Source organism: Mycteria americana, chromosome 1 (genome assembly GCF_035582795.1).
Source record: "Mycteria americana isolate JAX WOST 10 ecotype Jacksonville Zoo and Gardens chromosome 1, USCA_MyAme_1.0, whole genome shotgun sequence".
Taxonomy (NCBI): Eukaryota; Metazoa; Chordata; class Aves; order Ciconiiformes; family Ciconiidae; genus Mycteria; species Mycteria americana.
Window position 1 is genome coordinate 137375480 of NC_134365.1, and position 19855 is coordinate 137395334.

The 19855-nt window shown below is 43.8% G+C and overlaps 1 protein-coding gene across 1 annotated transcript in view; it reads left to right on the forward strand.

Moving 5' to 3' along the window:
• CTPS2 (CTP synthase 2) overlaps nt 1–11282 on the forward strand; it is a 90449-nt gene extending 79167 nt beyond the window's left edge. Inside the window, exons 20-21 of the transcript XR_012778500.1 lie at nt 2998–3129; nt 10672–11282. The gene's annotated coding sequence lies outside the window, so the exon portion shown is untranslated. The remainder of the gene's footprint in view (nt 1–2997; nt 3130–10671) is intronic.
• Nucleotides 11283–19855: the final 8573 nt, after the last annotated feature.

Genomic DNA, 19855 nt, shown 5'->3' on the forward strand with positions numbered 1-19855 from the left:
AGCTTTCATGGATGTACGGGAGTGAGTCCAGTGAAGTACCATGGAGATGGAGCATCCATCATATGATGAGAGGCTGAGAGAGCTGGCGTTGTTTAGTCTGGAGAGGAGATGGCTGAGGGGGATCTTACCAATGTTTATAAATACCTGATGTGAGTGGAATAAAGAAGACAGAGCCAGACTCTTCTCAGTGGTGCCCAGTGACAGAAGAAGAGGCAATGGCAGGAACTGAAACCCAGGAAATTCTACTTAAAGATAAGAGAGAGCTTTTTTATGGTGCAGGTTGTTGAACACTGGAACAGGTTGCCCGGAGAGGTGATGGAATCTCCATCATTACAGACGCTCAAAACCCAACTGGACACAGCCCTGAACAACTTGCTGTAGCTGACCCTGCTCTGAGCCAGGGGTTGGACTGGACAATCTCCAGAGGTCCCTGCCAACCTCAACTATTCTGTGATTCTATGAAACTCACTCACCTCCAAAGAAGGGGGACACATTCAGGCTGCCTGCTGGGAAAGGTCCCTAATGCATGCTGACTCTCAGAAGGGTGCCCAGGGGAGAGTGCTAGTTACCCTGGGACAAAGCTGTGCTGTATTTTGCCAGAGTGGGTGATCCTGTACCTGTTCCTGGGCATGTTCTGTGAGCCTGTATAGTTTACTAGCCTAGAGATAGCTAAACCGCTCTGTCTGGGACAACCTGACTGAAGATCTGTTAGGTGTGGGTGTTGGGGGCTGAGGATCTGTTGGGTGTTGGGAAGATACGTTGGGTGTGTTGGAGGATGACACTTGAAATCTGTGCCTACCTCATCCAGAAAGTGGTCCTGTGCTGATACGCCAGCTACGCTCAGGTTTTCCCTCACAGAAAGTTTGGTAGCTTGGTTGAGTTGGACCAGAGGCTGTGCTTATTTGTAAACAAGGGGAGCAGCATCCAAGTTTGGATGTGACCGTGGGGTAGGTGTTGCACTTAACTGATACTGCGGACCGAGCTGTGTCGTACTGAATATCTCTAGTCAAGTATTGCATCTCAGCAGCATAGGTTCCTGTTTCACTGTAAGCTCTACACGTGAAGTCCTTTAGCATCTGCTCAACGTACTTTAACATGTACTACCTTGATGCTGAGGTTTCTTTCCTAGTTTATTTAGCAGCTTGGCGAGATAACCTTCATGTGCTAATGTAGTGCCTGCAGAGGTTGAATCTAATGGAGAGGCATATATCTAAGTTTTCTTGAGACACTGAGGAGGATTTGCTTGGCCAACCAGACTATTCCTCATTAGGGAGTACTTGGGGAAGGGTGGGCCAGATCCTGTGCTAGCTTGCTGTTTTTCCGAAGCCACTGAAGCGATGCCCTATTCACATCACACAAAGTGTGACTGTTGGTTACAGGGTGGTACCAAAGAGGGCTTACTGTCACCTGGGATTCATGGGACCCAGGCATGGTTCTCCTAAATTCCTCTGCAGGTGTCTAAGCCCTAGCTTGCACGGAAGACACTGGAGGTTCTGAGCAACAGCTTGAAAGTAGAGGCTGAGTTCTCTGCAAGAACCTGTGTAAGCAGGAATTGCAGCCCCAAGCTAAAGGAAGCTTTCAGGAAAGAAAAGGCAGATTGGCGATGACCGCAAGGGTGAGGGCTTGCTGCCCAAAAGGGTGTGGAGAAGGTTAAGGGAGGATAAAGCGTAAGAGCAACAAGTGAATTACCTACCTGAGCTAACTTCCTCATGGGAGCTATGTGACGGTAGCCATAGCAATGCAAATGAAAGGTTCTCCCCAAACTCTGTGTGTGTCTTGATGACAGTAGGGAGTGTAATTACAGCGTATAGGACTTCTGAGTCAGCTTGGCTACAGCTGGCAGTGAAGCCAGGTCAGCATGGAAGTGAACAGGGGCTGTGGAAGCCTATGTGGGACTGGCTGAAGCTCATTTCCCCCAGCTTCACCGTTTGCATAGGTGAGGTGACTAAAATTTGCTGAGAAAGGGAGTAAGGTGGATCAAGGAGGGAATCAGAAGAACGTTGCCCTTGGGAGAGCACGTGGCCTCCTCCAGCATCCTGGGGAAACTCACTCACTGCAACATGACAGGGAAGCAAGCAAACGATATAATCCTTTCTGTACCTAGGGCTGAATAACACCTCATCCTTGCACACAAGCAGGGGGAGGCTCCTTCACTTGGGCATCTGCATGAGAGTCGTGATATATTTCTGTGCCTCAGCATTTTATCCCACATAGTGCTTAGTTTTTCCCTGCTAGCATAGTGAATCAGTAGCTGGTAGCTCTCTGATAACTTCCAGACAAACTCTTCCTCTCACCAGTTCACCCTGTCCCCACTGTTGACGTGGTCAGTGCTTTGTTCAAGGATTTCACTCATTTTCCCAACTAGCAGCCTTCATATTTTTGATGGCAATGAACTTAGTGTCTCAGATATTTCTCCCTGTATCAGGTTCTCAGTACGGTCTAGATTTTTCAGGTATGCAACTGTATCTGAATTGTTAACTACTATGTGCTGACAGGGTGAAGTGAATTAAGGACTCATCTAAAATAAGGATATGAAAAGAATCTACATATTTTCTACTATGTAGGAAGTTCATATTTGTGTAATTCCTCTAAAATTACTCAGAATATTTACATAAGCATCTATTAGATGTCCAAAGAAAATGTCTATGTTGCCTCAGTTGGAAGTTCATTCTGAATAGCAATTCCAGAATTTTTTTTTTTTTTAAACTGTGTATTTTTTTTAATGTGAATTTAACTTTTCATGGAGCGTAGAGGTGGACCAGTTCTGTTGTTCTTTATTAGTATACAAGTGAGTCATCTTCAGTACTGTCTGGTTCCTTGCTCCTTAAAATTCCTCATGGATTGCAGGATCTACCATCCTGGTCTGACCTAGCTGACCTGCTGCTAGGCTAATGTCTGTTAAACTGTCTTTCATCTTGTAAAAACTGTGTGCTTTAATCTTTACACTTTGATGGTTTGTTTGTATATGAAATATTTTCTTTCCTTGTAACATCCTAGTTCAGTTGAGGAAATTGGTTGCCTTATTGGACTCCTTGTAACATGCTCTCACAGGTTTGCATCAGAGCCTAGAAAACCAGCTTTGCCTGAAGTGTAGACAACGTTCTGTGTTTCAGGAGTGCTCTTGGAAAGGTAAGTCTATCTTTTTGACCTCTATGGGCTGTCTGTTAATAATTTAAGAAACTTAACAGTTGGAAGCTGCTAGTGAAGTTAACAGTAGCATTGTTTGGATAACCTAAGAACTGACTCAAGTCTTGGATTAAAGCACAAGCCAAAACTCCATATATTTAAAGGAATAGTTATGATAGTCTGCTCTGAGCTTCTGCATAACATAACCTCACCCAATAACAGCTTCAATAAACTCCTGATTTCACAGAGTCAATCTGAGAAATAAAAATAGGACCTCAGGCGTCTTTTAGTTTGAATATCATTTTTGCTACCTTTGGAATATACTCCTCGTTGTCTCAGTCTAAGTTGCCAATTTGGCAAAATAGTGCCGTTTTGAAGCAAACCCTCTCCATTTACTACATGTGATTGCTTCCCACAGCAGTTGTTGTGCACCAGGCCTCAGTTCCTTTTGGAGGAAATAAAACTGAAGATCCATTGCAAATGCTGGTGTGATTCAGTTCTGAACCCGCCTGGGGAAGCACACTGCCATGGGTGCCTCCAACGTGCATCTAACGGGTGTGTGCCAACAGAAGGCTCTCAGACCATCGAGGGTTCCCGTGACACCCAAGAATGGTTCCTATCCTACATGGGTGTTGTGTTCACCTTCCTATCGGCCATTTTTTTGCTGAAAGCTTCCTCAAGCTTCCTCGCAGGCATCCTGCTCTGGGCTGCTGGGGCTGTATTCCCACGTGAGATCAGAAACCAGGCGGCACAGTGCTTGAGTCACCCTGGATGGCCTGATCTGGGTCCGCTCTGAGCCTGCTAAGTGTCTTACTTGGGTGGTGGGACATGATGCAAATGCAGCACCACAGTCCTCGTTTTAAAATAGGTGAACCATGCTCATCTAAGCACCTACACAGTATCGGGTTAGCTGAAAGTCGATGCCTATATGTGAGCCACTCACCACAGGCTCCTTTTATAATCAGCAGAAAACCCAGGTGCTTTTCAGTCATCCTTAGCCGACCAGATGAATCACCCGTGGGTATTGCTTCTTTCTTGTCATGAACCTTAAAGAAGAGCCCGGCCCAAATGGCTCAGATATCTATGTTTGGTCAGATGATCCTGTTCCTGATGTGTAGGTGCTGAAGCGGGGATTAGTCACTACCATCAGCTCATCGTTTCTAATCAGCTGGATGTAACTGGCTCCCTTGTTTTTGGGGGCTCAGATAAGCAGACTCACCCCTGGGTAGCCTAAGCTTCCCCAGAGTACAACATTCATCCTTCCCGTGAGCCTCAAACCATCTCCGTGTTAGTCAAGGCCTTGAATTTAGCAGCTCTTCCTTGCCCAAGCCCGGCTGGGACCCTGTACCCGTATCTCCCCGGTGTGGGTGCTCAGGTAAGCGTTCTCTGAGTGCCCTGGCTCCACGCAAGATGCAGCAGCAGCATCTGCTGACGTGCGTTACCATGTAGTGTGCCTCCCTCCCTTGCCAAATAATAATCCGCTTCCCAGAGCACTCCCCCGGGATGCAGGAGACGTGGCCAATTTCCTCCTGAGTTTCAGAGGCAGCCAGGCCCCCTCTCCTTTGGGTGCTGCCACTCAGCAAGGTTAAAATCAGTTCTCGGTGCCAGTTGCTGTCGTAACGACGTTAGGGCAATCTGCAAAACCACCCCACCGGTCCTGCGTGGGAGAAACAGCAAGTATATGGTTCTGTAGGTGAGGCAAGAGGAGGTTCCTTGGGAGGCAGGGAGAGCACCCGAGCCCAGGTCTTTAGACTGTGTATGTATTTTAAGTAGTTACTGAACAAAAGACAGAAACAGTCGTTGGCGAAGGAGCCAGAGCACAGGACTCCTGTTTGCTAAACCAGCGCCGTAATAAACAGGTTAAAGAACCCCTCTTGCTTTCTCTTTTTGGCCAAATAAGTCTTGAACCCTGTTTTCTGGGGTGGCACAGATTCAGCAGGAAGAAGTGACAGCACCTCTTTTTTCTCTCTAATGGCTGGAACTTTCTGCATCACATCCAGTTATTATCCCTGCTGGTTCAGAAGAGCCTGTGCCAGCTTCTGCTTCTGCTAGTGCCAGCCTCAGGCTGGGGAATGCTTATTACCTTTTCCTCTGCTGGATGTGCTACTCATTCATCTGTCCTACGCAGGATTTTAATTTAGTTTATTCCAAAAGGCATAGAAGGAAGCTTGTAAACATAAAAGAAAACTGTTCTCAGCATAGTTTCAGTGCAAGCAGTACCTGGAAGAGCTTGAACTCCTGTTGACATACCTGCCTAATAATATGCCTTGGTTGAGTCTCAAGGTTTGAGAAATTGAATAGGCATCCAAAATTTTGAACAGTCAAAACATTAACTTCTAAGGCTTGTGGCTGGCTAATGTACTTTCCATGTGTTTAGTCTTGGGAGCATAATGTGACATCTTTTACAAAGGTTGGTCGGTGCTAGTTTGTAGTTGAGTATAAAGCAGGTTCCCAATTTAGAGTTATTTCTGTGTACGCTATCTTACTGCTAACATCATGGTTATTGACAGGCTTGTGTATACAGACTTACAAGGATATGACTCTTGGGAGCACCTTCTTTCAGTTTTACACAGGCTTTAAGAAAGAAAGGTTTTGGCCAACAAACATTTCTCTCCAACTACTTGAAGATACAAAGCTCTCCCAGCTACGTGAAGTTAGATAGCAGCACAGTATTGTGAGCAGGAGAGAATCAGACCTCCTGAGGGGCATGAATTAGGAGATTTGCTACGTGCATAACTAAGTGAATTAGGGATGAGATCACACATGTAATGACCTGCTTTTTACTCAGGGTAACGCAGCTCTGAGTTCACTGGGGAGCAAAGACATGATTGTTAAATTGAGAAGCGTGTAGAAGAAGTCCTGGGATTGTTTTAGTGGAGGCCTTTGACAGAAGGCTTAGGAGGGCAGGTTAGAGTCATCATGAAATGATTAGATTTATCTAGGAGAGTTTTGACACGCTTTTGGGTTATCTGAAGGAGAGCTTGTGTACCTGAAATTTAGTTTGTTTTTCCCAACAATATAACTTGATCTAATAAAAATACTACTTCTCCCCACAAATCATGCCTCACTTTACCCTCGGTTCATCACTGCTGTGACAACAATCCTGTAACAATTTAGTAGTATTTTTCCGCTGTACTTCTCTCTCTCTACTCTAGGGTGGTGTGTGATGCTCTGTTACTTTGTTTTTATTCTTCAAAGAAGCAAACAGATTTTTAAGTAAGTTTTTAGGTATTTCAGTATAAAAAACATAAATAGATCTATCATCAGTTTCTCATGCCTCTTTCTGTGACACTCCCTTAATAAGCTAAATATTTGCACTTTTTATCCCTCTGGCAGTTGAAAATTATGGTTTTTGAGCCAGAAAATGATTTGACTTAAAATTGTCACAAAATAATCACTGAAGATGAATCCTTAATTCATGGATTGCTAAGTGTCTGCCAGTAAATGTTACCCATAATTATTTTCAACAGTATGGATGTTTTGGGTTGGGGACAACAAGGTGAAGTGCTTCTTTATACTGAAAGGCAAAGACATTTTTCACATCTGAAACTGAGAAATTTTGCCTGGTAATAAAACCAGACGGCTTTGATGTTGCTCAGGTTGGATTTTAAGAACTGCATGAGTGATGTGAAGTCCAACACTATGGGTGCTTTTCTTCATCCTGAGACTTGCTGTGCTCTTCTTTGCCTTTTGACTCACGGCAGAACAAAGGAGGACACCCTACATAGTCTCCCAGGCTGCCTTTTATGATCATTAAAAATATCCCAAGATTAGAGGAAGCATTCTTTTACTTTATGTTCTTCCCCACAGAGTTTTCAAATATTTGACTCAGAGGGTCTTTACTTCCCAAAAGATTGCATTGTAGCATAGCCTATTATGCCATCTTTTAATTATTTTATCTCATGTCATGCACTTCAGGTATCTCAGCTCTCACCATCACTGAATAAGTGAGATTCATGAGGAGGATTTTAAAGGAAGAAGCCTTTGTGGTTGGACAAATAAACATTGCTTCTGGCAATAAAAATTGCTTCTGGCAAAATATTCTTGCTGGGTTTTCTCATACCTCATTGCAGATTTTTGACCAGCTCCGTCTGAGGAGTTACTTATTTATATGTTGTTTCTAATTTCTCTTACCAAGGGGCTTTTAGCCATAATTCCCTCTAAGATGAGTTTGAAGTCCTCTTTGATGAATCAGCAACTGCGTGTCTAGTATGCTTTGTTCCGTGTTTCTCAGATAGACCCCATCTCTTCTTAGTTTTATTACTTTGTAAAACTGCAACCTACAGTGAAGGAAATACCTTTTTGTCCATACTATCTGTGGAACTGGTAATTCATTCCCAATATTCCCAATGTGCAGTTTCTGCAAGATCTTATTTAAAGGTAGCTTTAGTATCTCTGACCTGTATTGTAGTTTGTAGGATAGATATATGATCATATCTGGTTTAGGATCTGGAGAAGATGCCTTCTTGCTAGAGCCAGAAGTGAGGACTGAGAGACGGGATTTTATTCCTCACAGCGTGACCTTAGGTGAATGAATTTGTTAGTGCGTGCCTCAGTTTACCCAGATGGATGTCCTTTGGAAAGCATTGTGGATGAAAAGTACTATGTAAGTATTAAGATGAAAAAGATGAAAAAATTCATTTAAGAATGATTATGGTTTCATACATAATGACCTAAGCTGAGATATATTTTAGATAACAGCTTCAGAGTCAGCTATAGCTCTTCTGGATTCAAATGAGAATTTATAACTTCAAATACCAAATGAAATTCATTCATCTGTCTATGTAACTTACAGTAATGTGCCCAAAGGCAACATTTGGCCCTCTCCTTTCAGCTAAGCTGAAAATGGTAGGGAAAATTTATGTTAGAGTGGCATTAAGAATTTAATTGCTTTAAAGCTAAATTACTACAAAGGATCATCTACTGATGGCCTACAATTAAAGATTTGTGCATTACGATGAGTCTGAAAATAAAAGTCCAACTTTGGAGAATGACCTTTATTCCATCTGTTTAATAAGACAGAATTGAAGCGCTACCACAGGATAACCATTTTACTTGCCTGAATGAATAGCTATTCAATAATGAGTTTGTTTATTAAGAATTCAATTCCAGAACATAATCCAGAATTTCCCCTCCCCTCATGAAATGAAATTTCACTATTTTCTTCCTAGCTTCAATTTCTTCTACTAAAGAAAAAAAAAATCTTATTACAAGTAACTTTTTAAAAATTATGTGTGCTAGCCATATTCTTTGTAGGGAAATTCCTTTTTAGGGGGAACCTGGAACTTTCTTGCTTTCACACAGTCTCGCTGTCTTTACTACCAACAGTTTTTTCTTTGCCATTTATTTGTAGGAGACTGCAGTCTGAAAGTAAAATATATGCTGCTCCTCTTTAAGATGCTGTTTTCTTTAGTCATCTAGTGATGGGCAATACCATAATGCCACAATTCTTCTGAATTTCCCTTTGATTTCAACTGCTGCCTGTAAGCTGTGTATTTTGGCTTCAGATTACTTCCCACAGCCAAGGAGGCTAGAATCTCATTCTGGCTTAACTGAAATAAAAATGCCATGGAAACTGTGAAAGGGCATTTCCTAGATGTAAAATCCTCGCCTTGTTGAATCCAGCTACTCGATAAACCTACTCCACAGTTGCCTTGGTCTGCTTCTGGTGTAATCGTCTTTAAATACAGTGTCTATACTCAGTGTCTTCTGCATGCAACCAGTGGGGATTCTGCCGTGGTAAAGGTCCCGCTGTCCCCTCCATTTCAAGCTGAGAAAGCTGAGAACTATCCGTCTCAGACCGGACACATTTCACACGTTAGGATCTGATGGTTGGCTACAGGTACTCCCTTGGACGTGGCTAAGCCTTTTAAGAGGGTAACCTGAAAAACAAGTCCTTATAAGCTAGCAATGCGGTGTTGTCTAATCAGATATTTATATGGAAGAAGAAAGCAAGAATAAAAGTTGCTTATACATAGTTTTTCTTGCAGTAAGTACCAGGGAAAGCAAAGGAGGAGCAGGAAAATATAACCTGGGAGGATACTTCACTGGTATATTTGCTTCTGCTGCTTAAGTAGATTACGTCTAATAAACATTGCAACAGCTGAGGTACTATTTTTATTAGTCCCCAGTGTTCTAGGCAGCTGTGGAAGATGTGTATTTTGGAGCAAGGTGTGCCCTGTTTGAGCATTCTGGTTGCCATCAGCCTGTGACTCCAGGCCAGAAGAGCTCCTGCTACGACTCGGCTTGGTAGCAGTGCAGGTCAGCCCAGCCTGCACTTAGCCGACGCACTTGCCCGGCTCCCTGGTGCTTTTTGTCAGTAATAACTGCCTTTTACCTAGTTATTTCTAGCCTTTTTCCACAAAGTTTGGAGGAACTTAACATTTCTGACACCCCTGTTTCTTTGTTGCACCTGACTGAAAATTTCCCAAAAGTTATGAGAAGCTCACTGACAGACTGAGGAAGAGATGGGGGAAAAATGGTGCAGTCGCAGATGTCTCTTTTTCTTATGAAAAAGGACAAAAATTATTATTATCATTGTGGTTTTTTAGCACCCCAAATCTCTTATGAGGATCACAGCCTTATGGCATGTTGATGTGGCAGAGCTCTTACAATAAAGAGCTTATAATCTGTTTTAACAAGATATACAACAGAGACAAGCAATTCCAAAGTGTTTAATATATCACTTTAGAAACAATTACGTTTTCAGAATTGGAGTCCAGAAGCTGCCTGCCGTCATGTATGCTCATAGTCATTTCCATTTAGTGCACATTTAAAAATTCAAATATTTAATTTGGTTATGTGTAACGTATTTGGGGCGAATGGGACATTAAAAAAAATCTGCAAGTGCTATGTCTACCCTATGTAAAACTATATCCCAAAGCCCAAATTACACTGTAATGTTACTTAACAATGCAATGAGCTGTAAAATAGACAGTTTTTATGCAGCTGAGCCCTCAAGCTTATTCTTACCTCTAAGGCACTGCATTCTTGCTGTGGAAACGAAGAAGTGAATAATATACGTTGATTTCTTCAGTGTTCATTATGCTACTATCATTTTTGACCAGGGAGGACAATGAGAAAATCTAAATGATGTCGATAACTTGTTTTCTTCCCTAATAGGAAAGATAATGAATGGCTTTGTTTTGATGGCTTTATTGCCTGCAAGATAATGAAATATCCCAGCATGGATTTCATTAGACTTTCTCTAGTCTCACTATGACGCACCCATTAAGAGGCCAGATCTTTACATCCAGATATAAATGGAACCAGATATTTCAAAGAGCTTAGCACACTGTGAAAATACTGGGCACAGGTATGACCAAAACGCTTGCCAGGTCTTTAGATCAAGGCTGGCTTTGGCCGTGAGAGAGACAGAAGCGCTAAAGCAGCTTATCGAAGCGAAATAGTTCATGATGCCACCGGTACGAGGCTACGAGAGCTTTGGCATTTAAACTGCCTCGTTATTCGCAGGGTTCAGGCTTAGAGAGTGTGTGCTGCTTAAATATCCAAATACTCACACTGGTTTCGCGTGCTGGCTTCCAGGGGGTGGTGAAGCGCGCAGGGCTGTCTCCTCGCCAGCAAGCCGGTCCTACGGAGAGAGTCAGCAGCAAGACAGCTGCAAGGAAGGACTTCTTAAGGCGCCAGCTGGGAAGCAGTTAACAACCTGGGGTTCGAAAAGAGATGGTTGTAATGTCCTTCAAACGGTCAAATTGTCTGTATTCTCATCCCAAGGATGAAAGGAGGAGGTAAGGACTGGAGGGAATAGAGAAATTTGAGCCCCCTGAGCTATTTTTCTGCTAAATCGTCATGTTCTTGTTATGAACAGCTGCATGTTTTATTTCTACAAGGATGACAATAAATGCATGTTGGAATGAAACCAGGAAGACACATTGTATGAAAACAAGAATATTATCTGTTTGATCCTTACATGAATAGAAATTTGGGGCTGGAAGTATGAGAGGTCACAGGGTAAGGTTATGCACTGACTTTAAAAAATTGGCAATTTGTTGTATTTCTCTTTTTTGGCAATTGTTTATGGGGAAAAAAGCCCAACACAGTTCTGAGGTTTAATATATGCCTTTTGGATGCAAGGGAGCAGGAACCATAGAAGGCCACACGGACGTAAGTTGCAGCAACTAAAATAAAAAGAAATGAAGGCTGAGGAGAATTTGAGCACTGGGAGGTATCGAGGTAATGGGCTGCACCATAGCCAGCATTTTGTCGTTTCTTTCTTTTCTTCTTGTCATCTCTGCAATAGGTAATTGCCAGCTCCTATCAGTGATTATTTTCTTGTATCAAAGTATTATAACAACGTCCCAAATAAAAAATTGGCAGCAATTCTCTAATGAATTAGTGCAGGGGAAGAAGAGTTATTAATACTTAAAACTTCTTGCTGTAGTCTCCTTAGGGAGGCCCATACCCTCTCTGAAGCCGGATGTGCCTGCCAAGGGAAGAGGATCACAGGTGCGATGCCTACCCGGGCTTTTACCTCCTGAGTTTTCTTCTTCTCCATGGGACAACTTATGTGGGGGCTTCCCAGCCAGACTCGATCACTGCACTGCTGACACCATTAAACGCTGTGACTTGAGATGAAGAGAGGAAAGTGGGTTTCTGGTCTTCTCTGCCTCTCCTTATACTTGCCTGAAATGGGATTAGTCCCTTGCTGTGGCTGGAACCACAGTAACAGCTTTCTAAAGGTGGCTGGGGAATGGTCCTTGCACCGTGGTTTTCCCACAAAACGTGAGTCAGTTCAAAAGCTGCTCTGAAAAAATCAGGATATCTGATAGCTAGCATAGATTGAAACAAGATTTCAGGTTTTCAACCTGTGTTCTGAAGAAAGAATTGGAGTCCTAAGAGTTAGGAGTGTTTCCAGTTGTTTCATGGCTCCTTTCCCACCAGTGCGGATAGGGGAGCTGGAGGGAGATGAGGTGATACTTACACGGCCACCCTGCCTGTCTCCGTGACTGCTACAGACAGGTAGCAGTCGCATCGGCGGCTCTGTCTGATGAAGCAAAATAGCAGAAATGCCAGGTCGGACTGCTGGCTGATCTTCTCATCAGTCACAGCTCTGCACGTCTGATTCAGTATTGTACAATGGCACCTGCTTGTTAAGAACACTGAAGCCAAATTGTTCTGAGATTAAAATCAGAGAGAGATTTGCCCATCCGTGTGTCACATTCAGATGCTTTCCCTGTGTCTGGCCTTTTTTGTCAAAACCATGTGAATTTATGTCAATTTTTACAAAGCATGACCTAATGCATGTTTGAATTGCCTTTGTTTTTCTTCATGCATTTTCAGAATTCAGATTCGCAGGAGAGGAGATACAGGGAATAGGCCAGCCTTCTCCCATGGCAGATAGACACTATAGGAGACCCTAATATGAACAGAGTGGACATTCCTTTGCTCATCTACAGGTGTTTGTATGCCACCCTGCCAACACCTCCAACCCAAATGTTTGTCAACTGCTGAAATACAGCAGCATCTGGGTTGTCCTCACTTTTCTTTTTTCAGCATTATGTGTGGCAGCAAACAGATGCTCTGGGACATAAACTTTGTGCTAAGCATTTGCACAAGTTTAGGTTGGAGGCAGATGATTCCTGCTGGAATACCTGCGATGATTTCAGAGGTGATTGCTCCCCCAGCTGGAGGAAACATGAGGTCTCTTCATCCACCTCAGAGCAAAGTAAGCCAGGGTAGGTTAAACTGCCTTCTAGTGAATATTAAATCAACCTAGCAGCTGGCACAGGACCGATTAAGGAGAACTCTGGCAATTGGTTCTCCTGATTCAGGTGGAGAAGTGTTCACCTCCAGCAGGGAAGTGATAACGTATGGATGGACGGTCATTTCTGCAGGGCACATCTGACCACAGTTAGCCTCTGAAGCCCCAACCCAAGGGAGTGAGTAGAAGGTTTTTGGAGGTTGGATTTCTCAGATAAGAAATGAAAAAACCCCAAGCCCAAACCCACGGCAAGTCAGATAATAAAATGTTCAGTTTTATTTCTTCCCCAGTGGCCTGAAAAGATGATTGCAACAGATCATCAGAGTCTGCTCTAACAGCTAATCCCAGGCTCATTGGGACTTAAACAGGTTAGGAGAGAATTCCCTTGGGCATCCTGGCGACAGAGTTATTGATGGCTCTGTTGTGTGGCTGGATAATGCTTGGTTACCTCTTGGGTTGTGGGCCAGGAATAGTCAGCACACCTGCTAGAAGAGCAAGAGGATTAATAACAATTAATGTGTTAATTTTGCCTTACTATCTTTTTAATATTTATTGATTAAAACTTTGGTTTTATAAGAAATATTCACCTTTTTTTCTGTCACTCACAGCAGTACTCTCTCCTGCCTGGTGACGTGCCATATCCTCCGCTTCCTTCCAGTCCTCCTTCCTCCCCTTGTCCTGGCTTTCCTCATCACACTGAGTCGGCACCTCTTGGACCGCAGTGAAGTTTCTGTCTGGCTTGCACGCAGGGAGCTTTCTCCCCATGGAGACCACCTTGGAAAGGATGCTGGTATGTGCCAGGGCCTTCATAGAGTATGGGCTGGGGCCATCGCCTGGGTGCTTGTCTCAACGTGGTGCTCTTGCTCCTCTTGTGACAGTCTCCTTTTCTTCCTGTCCCAGGCCTAGGTCCTCTGAATCTGCTGTACCTGGCCAGTCTTTCCCTTTCTTGTTATTTTGATTTGCATCCCTTCCTTATTCAAAGTGGGACTGGTCCCTCCCTCGGGTTGCTTGGGTGCCACCAAAGGCACAAGTAAGTACAAATTCTTTGCTTATCCCAGGTAGGTCCGGAATGGTTGAGAGCAGCTGTTCAGGGGAGTTTCCCACCGCTCCTGCATGTCGAGCGGTCCTCCAGGTTGTGTCAGTGAGGGAGCGGGGTGCAGTGCACTCAGCGAGGGCTGGACCTCTGGGCATGGCAGCTAGCAAACTCTCCAGAGCATCTGTGGAGTGTCTGAGGGCTGTGAAGCTTAGCTGAGCTTGGCTAGACCCTATGGGCAGGCGCAAGTCCGGTTCCTGATGTTAGTTTCCACTTTCTACTGCATTTCAAATCCCTCCTCCAAAGCAAAGGGTAAGAAGGTGGAAAGAAAAGTCCTGGAAAGTAACAAGGCCAAGCAGTATCCTATTCACTGTTTTCATTCTTGGAAATGGTTGGACTCTTCTTGCTAAAATTTTCCAGAAGGATCAGTCAAAATTAGATATCACATATGGAAAATTTCAGTCCGCACAGATGAAGTTTTGCAAGGAATAATTAGCTCAAAAGCGGGTCTTCTAATAGAAATGTCCAGCCACCTTCATAACAGGCAACACTACTAAATTTGCTGTGACTAATCCTTGGTATTGATGTTGTTGGCTGGTTGTAGAAAACCAGTTTGTCCGACTCCTGTAATTTAATTCAGTTAATTAGAATAAATGACTATTCCATTTGCCAGGACCACTGCCTACTTGCCTGTTTTCTTTTTTTTTGTGCATAGCTTCACTTACGCTGCCCCAAGGACCATTAAACCATGGAATAAAGTTCCCACAAACTGATATTGTCTTTTTATATCTGAATGCTATCTCTTTGCGGTAGCTAAGCCAAATGTTTAAGTAACCACCTTGCATGATTTCCAAGACTCCCAATGGGAACTGCTTGCAAAGATATATTTCTTGTCTTGCAGGCATATACTACCCCTATCCAGTTAGGGTACTTTAGCCATGGTACTGCTAGTGCTGAGACTCTCACAGTACTAGGCTCTTACTTTAAAAAGACAAACTAGCTGCAGTGGGTCTTTACAGTTACTTACTGAGTCAAAGGCTATGGAGATAAACTTTAGAACAAAAGAGATGGAGGAGGCTAGGGTTTGTAACCTTGTCACACCGCATCTTAAGTCATCACTGCCTGGACATGCCTCTGTTCTGATGCTGGGTTTAAGAGCTGTCAGTCAAAGGGTATTTTAAAGCAGCGACAGCGCAGATTTTATGCTCTTCTTCATTGCCCTCTTTTTCAGTTCTGGAGGCAGCGAGCTAAATTTGTTTTTGAGTATTGTAGATAATGCTGCACTAAGGGGCTCTTAGTGTAGGGGCGGAGGTGGAAGAAGGTCTTTCTCCCTCTGCCTCTCTCCAGGGAGGAAATTCAATCAAGGCGTTATTTTGCTGTATCTAGAAAATGGGAAACTTCCTGTGTTGCTCACAAAGGGTGATGCTGATTAGGAGAGAATTGGTACATCGAGTGCTCGGCTGGAACAGGAACAAAGGAGAGGTGACGAGCCTGGGATGTGTCTCCACAGCGAATATTGCTGTTCAAGGTCATATGAGTTCTCTTCTCCTGCCCCAGCTCTTAGCCCGGCATAATCTTTTCCCTCATCTCCTCCTCCTCCAGGGATTCAGAGACCCTCCTCTACGCCCCACAGGAACGCTGCTCCTCTCTAGGGCAGGGCTGGGAGCCAGGAGAGCTGCCCGTAGGGGCAGGTGGGGAAAGCACAGCTCGCCTTCCGCCCTTCTTCTCCGCTGCTGAGCGCTAGGAGTTGCTTGTGGAGTCAGGAATTAAGAGGCTCTGGGGCTGGGTTGCGCAAAAGGCGGCTGGGCTGGGCTGGGTGCTGTGATGCAAGGCAGGGCGTAATGCCTCTGTTCTGAACCTTCTGCGTTTTGTTTATGCGTACGTGCCCGGACAACGCTGGGACTGTTGGCGTTACGTTTGCGTAACGCCGAAGTAGGCTCAGGACGGCGGTCTGCCCGCTAGCAGGCTGAACCTGTTCCTGCCCCCGTTCTGTGGGACAGCAGGGTACTTCAAAGCCCAAGATGTGCTGGGAAGTGCAGTAAGTGTTCTCACAAAAACCCAGGTAAGACACGATCAAGTAATGTTAACCCTTTGCTGGGGTGCGTTTTATTAATGAAAATATAGCCCGTGAGATCATTCTGGTCTCAACTTTACTTGTGGGTCTAACAGGTCTTTTGGCTCTATCCATATGGGCCTCAGACACACCACATCACCAACTTTCCTTAATGAAGATTTTTTTAAAAAAGTTGTTTGATGTCAAAAGCAACCTGTCCTCACAGCCTTCTGCATCAATCAACGGGATAATTAGTGACTAGCCATGAAAAACAAAGCAAGAACTAGAACGAGCGGTACGATCTGAGAAGGAAAGGAGTGCTTTGCAGAGCACTCATGGAAACCGAGATTAGTTTCTAACACCCTGTGGTGTGGTAAGAATCTGTAGCAATCAGCATTCAGAGAGCTACCTGGATATTTCTGAGATGAAATCCAGCTTCACATACTGCTGGCTTCTCCTGGGCCCCGTGGATCCCCAGGGGACCTTGGAGGGTGCGGTTTGTAGCTGCTGTGGTATGGTGGGTGTAATCCAGCAAAAGAAGGGCCTTCCCAGGCAGAAGAAAGCTCTCCACTGGCATGCAAAGCTAACTACTGCATATGCTACCATAATGCTTCTTGCACAGAGGACAGTCCGAAAGAAGAGCTGTAGCAGAAGCGTAGGCAGGCTTCAGCCAGGCTGTGCCCAGTTGGACTGATCCTCAGCCTGGAAAGTCAGAGTAGTCTAGAAGAGCCAAAGAGCGGGAAGGCTCATCCTCATCACAGCTCCCTCAGGGCTTGCGCTTTCGTTTTTGCACCCGTCTGTCAGCCCTGTTGCCTTTGGAGCTCAGGTTTAGTTTGCCCTCTCCGACGGGGTGCTGTCCTGCAGGGTCTGACCAGGGCCAGGCTGGTGGCAGTGGCAGGATCCACCAACAGTCCCAGATGAAGCAAGGCGGTGAGTCAGGCCGGAGTCCAGCTGGCAGCAGCAGAGACACCGCTGCGATGTGGGTTTAAGGTTCGTGCCGGAGGCAGGGCCAGGCAGGGCTGAGGACACGAGAATGACCGGGATGCCCAATCGATAAGGGATGTCGCTGGGGAAAGGGACCTGTGGTGTAGCCCAGGCAGGGACAGGAGACAGGGAAGCTCCTGGTTTGCACGTTTCAAATCTTAACACTTGGCTTTCTCTGAGGGGTTTTTACAGTGTACTGTTTTGTAACAAATATTTGGTTTTGGTCAGATGCTGATAAGGTGAAATATGCATCAATACAGACTTTAAAAGTAGGTTTGCTTTTCTGAAACTCTTCAGCACTACTGTGAAGTCCATTATGAAATATTAAGAGTCTACTCAAATGATGCCGTTCTGGGAATAGCACTGAAACATCTTGACAATCCAATTAACTTCCTCAAACCAAGGTCACCTCATTCTTTTTTTTGACATAGAATATTTGGTTTGATAAGGAATAAGGAACAAAATGAAATGAAAGCAATGTTGAACACAGCATCTTGTATTTCCCATTGTCTATAAATGACATTCTCAAGACTTGTGCGTATGCACTTATTTCAGTGTGTGGGCCCTGAAAACAGCCCTGGGATGGTTTGAGTGTGGTGGAGAGCATTGTGTGAGCAAATTCCTGTAACCCTGGCAACATCCTGCCTTAAAAACCATCAGCTTCTTCCTTTGTCTGTCTTGTTTTTCTTAATTCTAGCAACTAGGTCAAATTCTCTAGTTCTCTTACTACACCAGAAATAAGTGTGAAGCTAAATGCTTCAGGTGACTATAGAGATGTTAGTAAGAATGGCAAGGAGAAAGGCTTTTTCTACTAGTTTTACTAAAGCAAATGTACTACTGAAGTGTGTGCTGCAGAATTATTTCACACATATCTTTGACTTTTTTTTTTCAGTGTTTATCTCCGTGCTTGCTTGTGTGAATGTGTTTGAGTACATTCATATTTGAGTACTTCTTCAAGTTAAAAGCATGTTAAGAATTGCAATACGAATGAGGAAACTACCTTCTCAGGTGTAGAATAAAGGCCCATGGTAATAACAGTGGGGCACAATTTTCCTGGATGTGGTAAGTGACAAGCTTCCTCATTAATTACCTACAAAAAATCCAACGGGACCATTAGCATCATATACAGGATTTTCACAACACAGGCCTCAGAGCCTTATATTATGCACCAAGTCCCTAACTTCTGAATTTGTTACAGTGTATTTTGAAAGATTCCCAGGCTGGTTTTAATTTTTCCTGGCTTCAGGCATCTGCAATGCTGATGAAGACTTGCTACATTTGAGCCCCTGAGAGTCTCTTTAGAATCTGTAAAGAGAGGCAGGCGCTTGTCAGACTGATCAGCAAAAAAAGAAGGGGTAGATCGACAAAAAAAAAGTCAATTTGGAAATCAAGAAGATTATGGCTGAAGTCAGAACTGCAGAAAAATGGCACTCATTTAGACTTTGTAATGCACTTTAAAACAAATAAGAGAAGTTTCTTCAGCAGTATCAATGCCGAAATCGACATACATAATCGAAAGATAGCCTTACAAATAATTGTTACCTTATCTTCAACTGAACCCAGTAATTCTGAACTCAGTGGTAAAATATGCTGATTCCCATAACCAAATATGAATTCAAAATGCTGAATGCAGTCAAACTAGTAGGTTAGGCAACATTCATCCCACAAGTCTGAAAGAATAATTTAAGGCAAGGAAGTAGGTGCAGAATGGGATAAAACACAACACAGATTTACGATCTCCCAACAGTAGATTGTGCCAGTCTAACCTACTTATCTTTCATCCGTCAATTAATTTTTGATACAAGGGAAGTGAAATAGCTCCAATCTGTCTGGACTTCAGTAAAACATTTCCTCACTGGAAATGATTAATCAGTCCGGAGTTTTGTGTGTCAGTTAGTATATGATAACTAAGGAAATGGCCACTAGGCAGACGGCAAGAGGCTTGCAGTGGAGGGGGACTGATCAACAGGAGGAAAGAGAAGACCTGCGTTCCTTGGGGATTGGATGTGGGACTCAGAAATGTCTTAGAGAGTTTGGCAGAAAAAGTAGGAACATGCTGATGAACTCTTGATGGTAACAGCTGGGAGGTAGGAGCAGTACAGGAACAACAGGATGACCTTAAATCTTGACATAACAGAGAAATAATGAAATTGTAAAAGTCAAAATTACAAGGTTGCTAAGTAGCAAAATTTCCTGCTGTAAGCTGGAATTCATCAGCTGGAAACAAAGGAGGAAGGAAAAAGCCCTTGTTACACTGAGCAGCTGCAGGGTGAACAGGTTGAGATGCGACTGCGGGACGGCCAACAAGGGGCCTTTGGCTGGATCAGGCAGAGTATTCCAGCAGAGACTGGAAACGTCTTATTTACCTTGTGTGAACCGCTGGTAAGTTCCCACCCAAAACACTGTGCACAGTTGTGATGATCCTTCCTTTCTGAAGAGGAGTAAGGACTGGGGCAAAAGGGAGAAGAGGATCAGAAGAAAGGAAAGCCCATTTTCTGGCAGTTACCCAAAGGACCTTGCTGCATTTAACTGACCTAAATGCTGATACAAGAACAAGTGGAAATAAGCACGGACAAGAATAATTTCAAAGTGGAAATGAACCCAGTGTTCCTAACCAGTAGCTGATTTCTGATAGGAGTAAAAAAAAATGTTATGTACATGTCTCTTTATGAAAAAACATGTATGACATGGCTGATAGAGATGACAGAAGACCAGATCTGATGATCCAAGAAGATCCTTCCAGTCTTCTTCTCTTAATCCATCTCCTCCCATGGTCTTTTTCTCAGGAAAAGGAGAATAATTTGGGTAAAAATCCACCAAGTTCTCGTGTCTCTCATCAAATGGGTGTGAAATGGGAATGGGAAAAGGGGACATAGTTAATGTCTGTCTAAGTATTGTTCTCATCAGATATCCGGTATGGTGCTTTATTCTGAAAAAC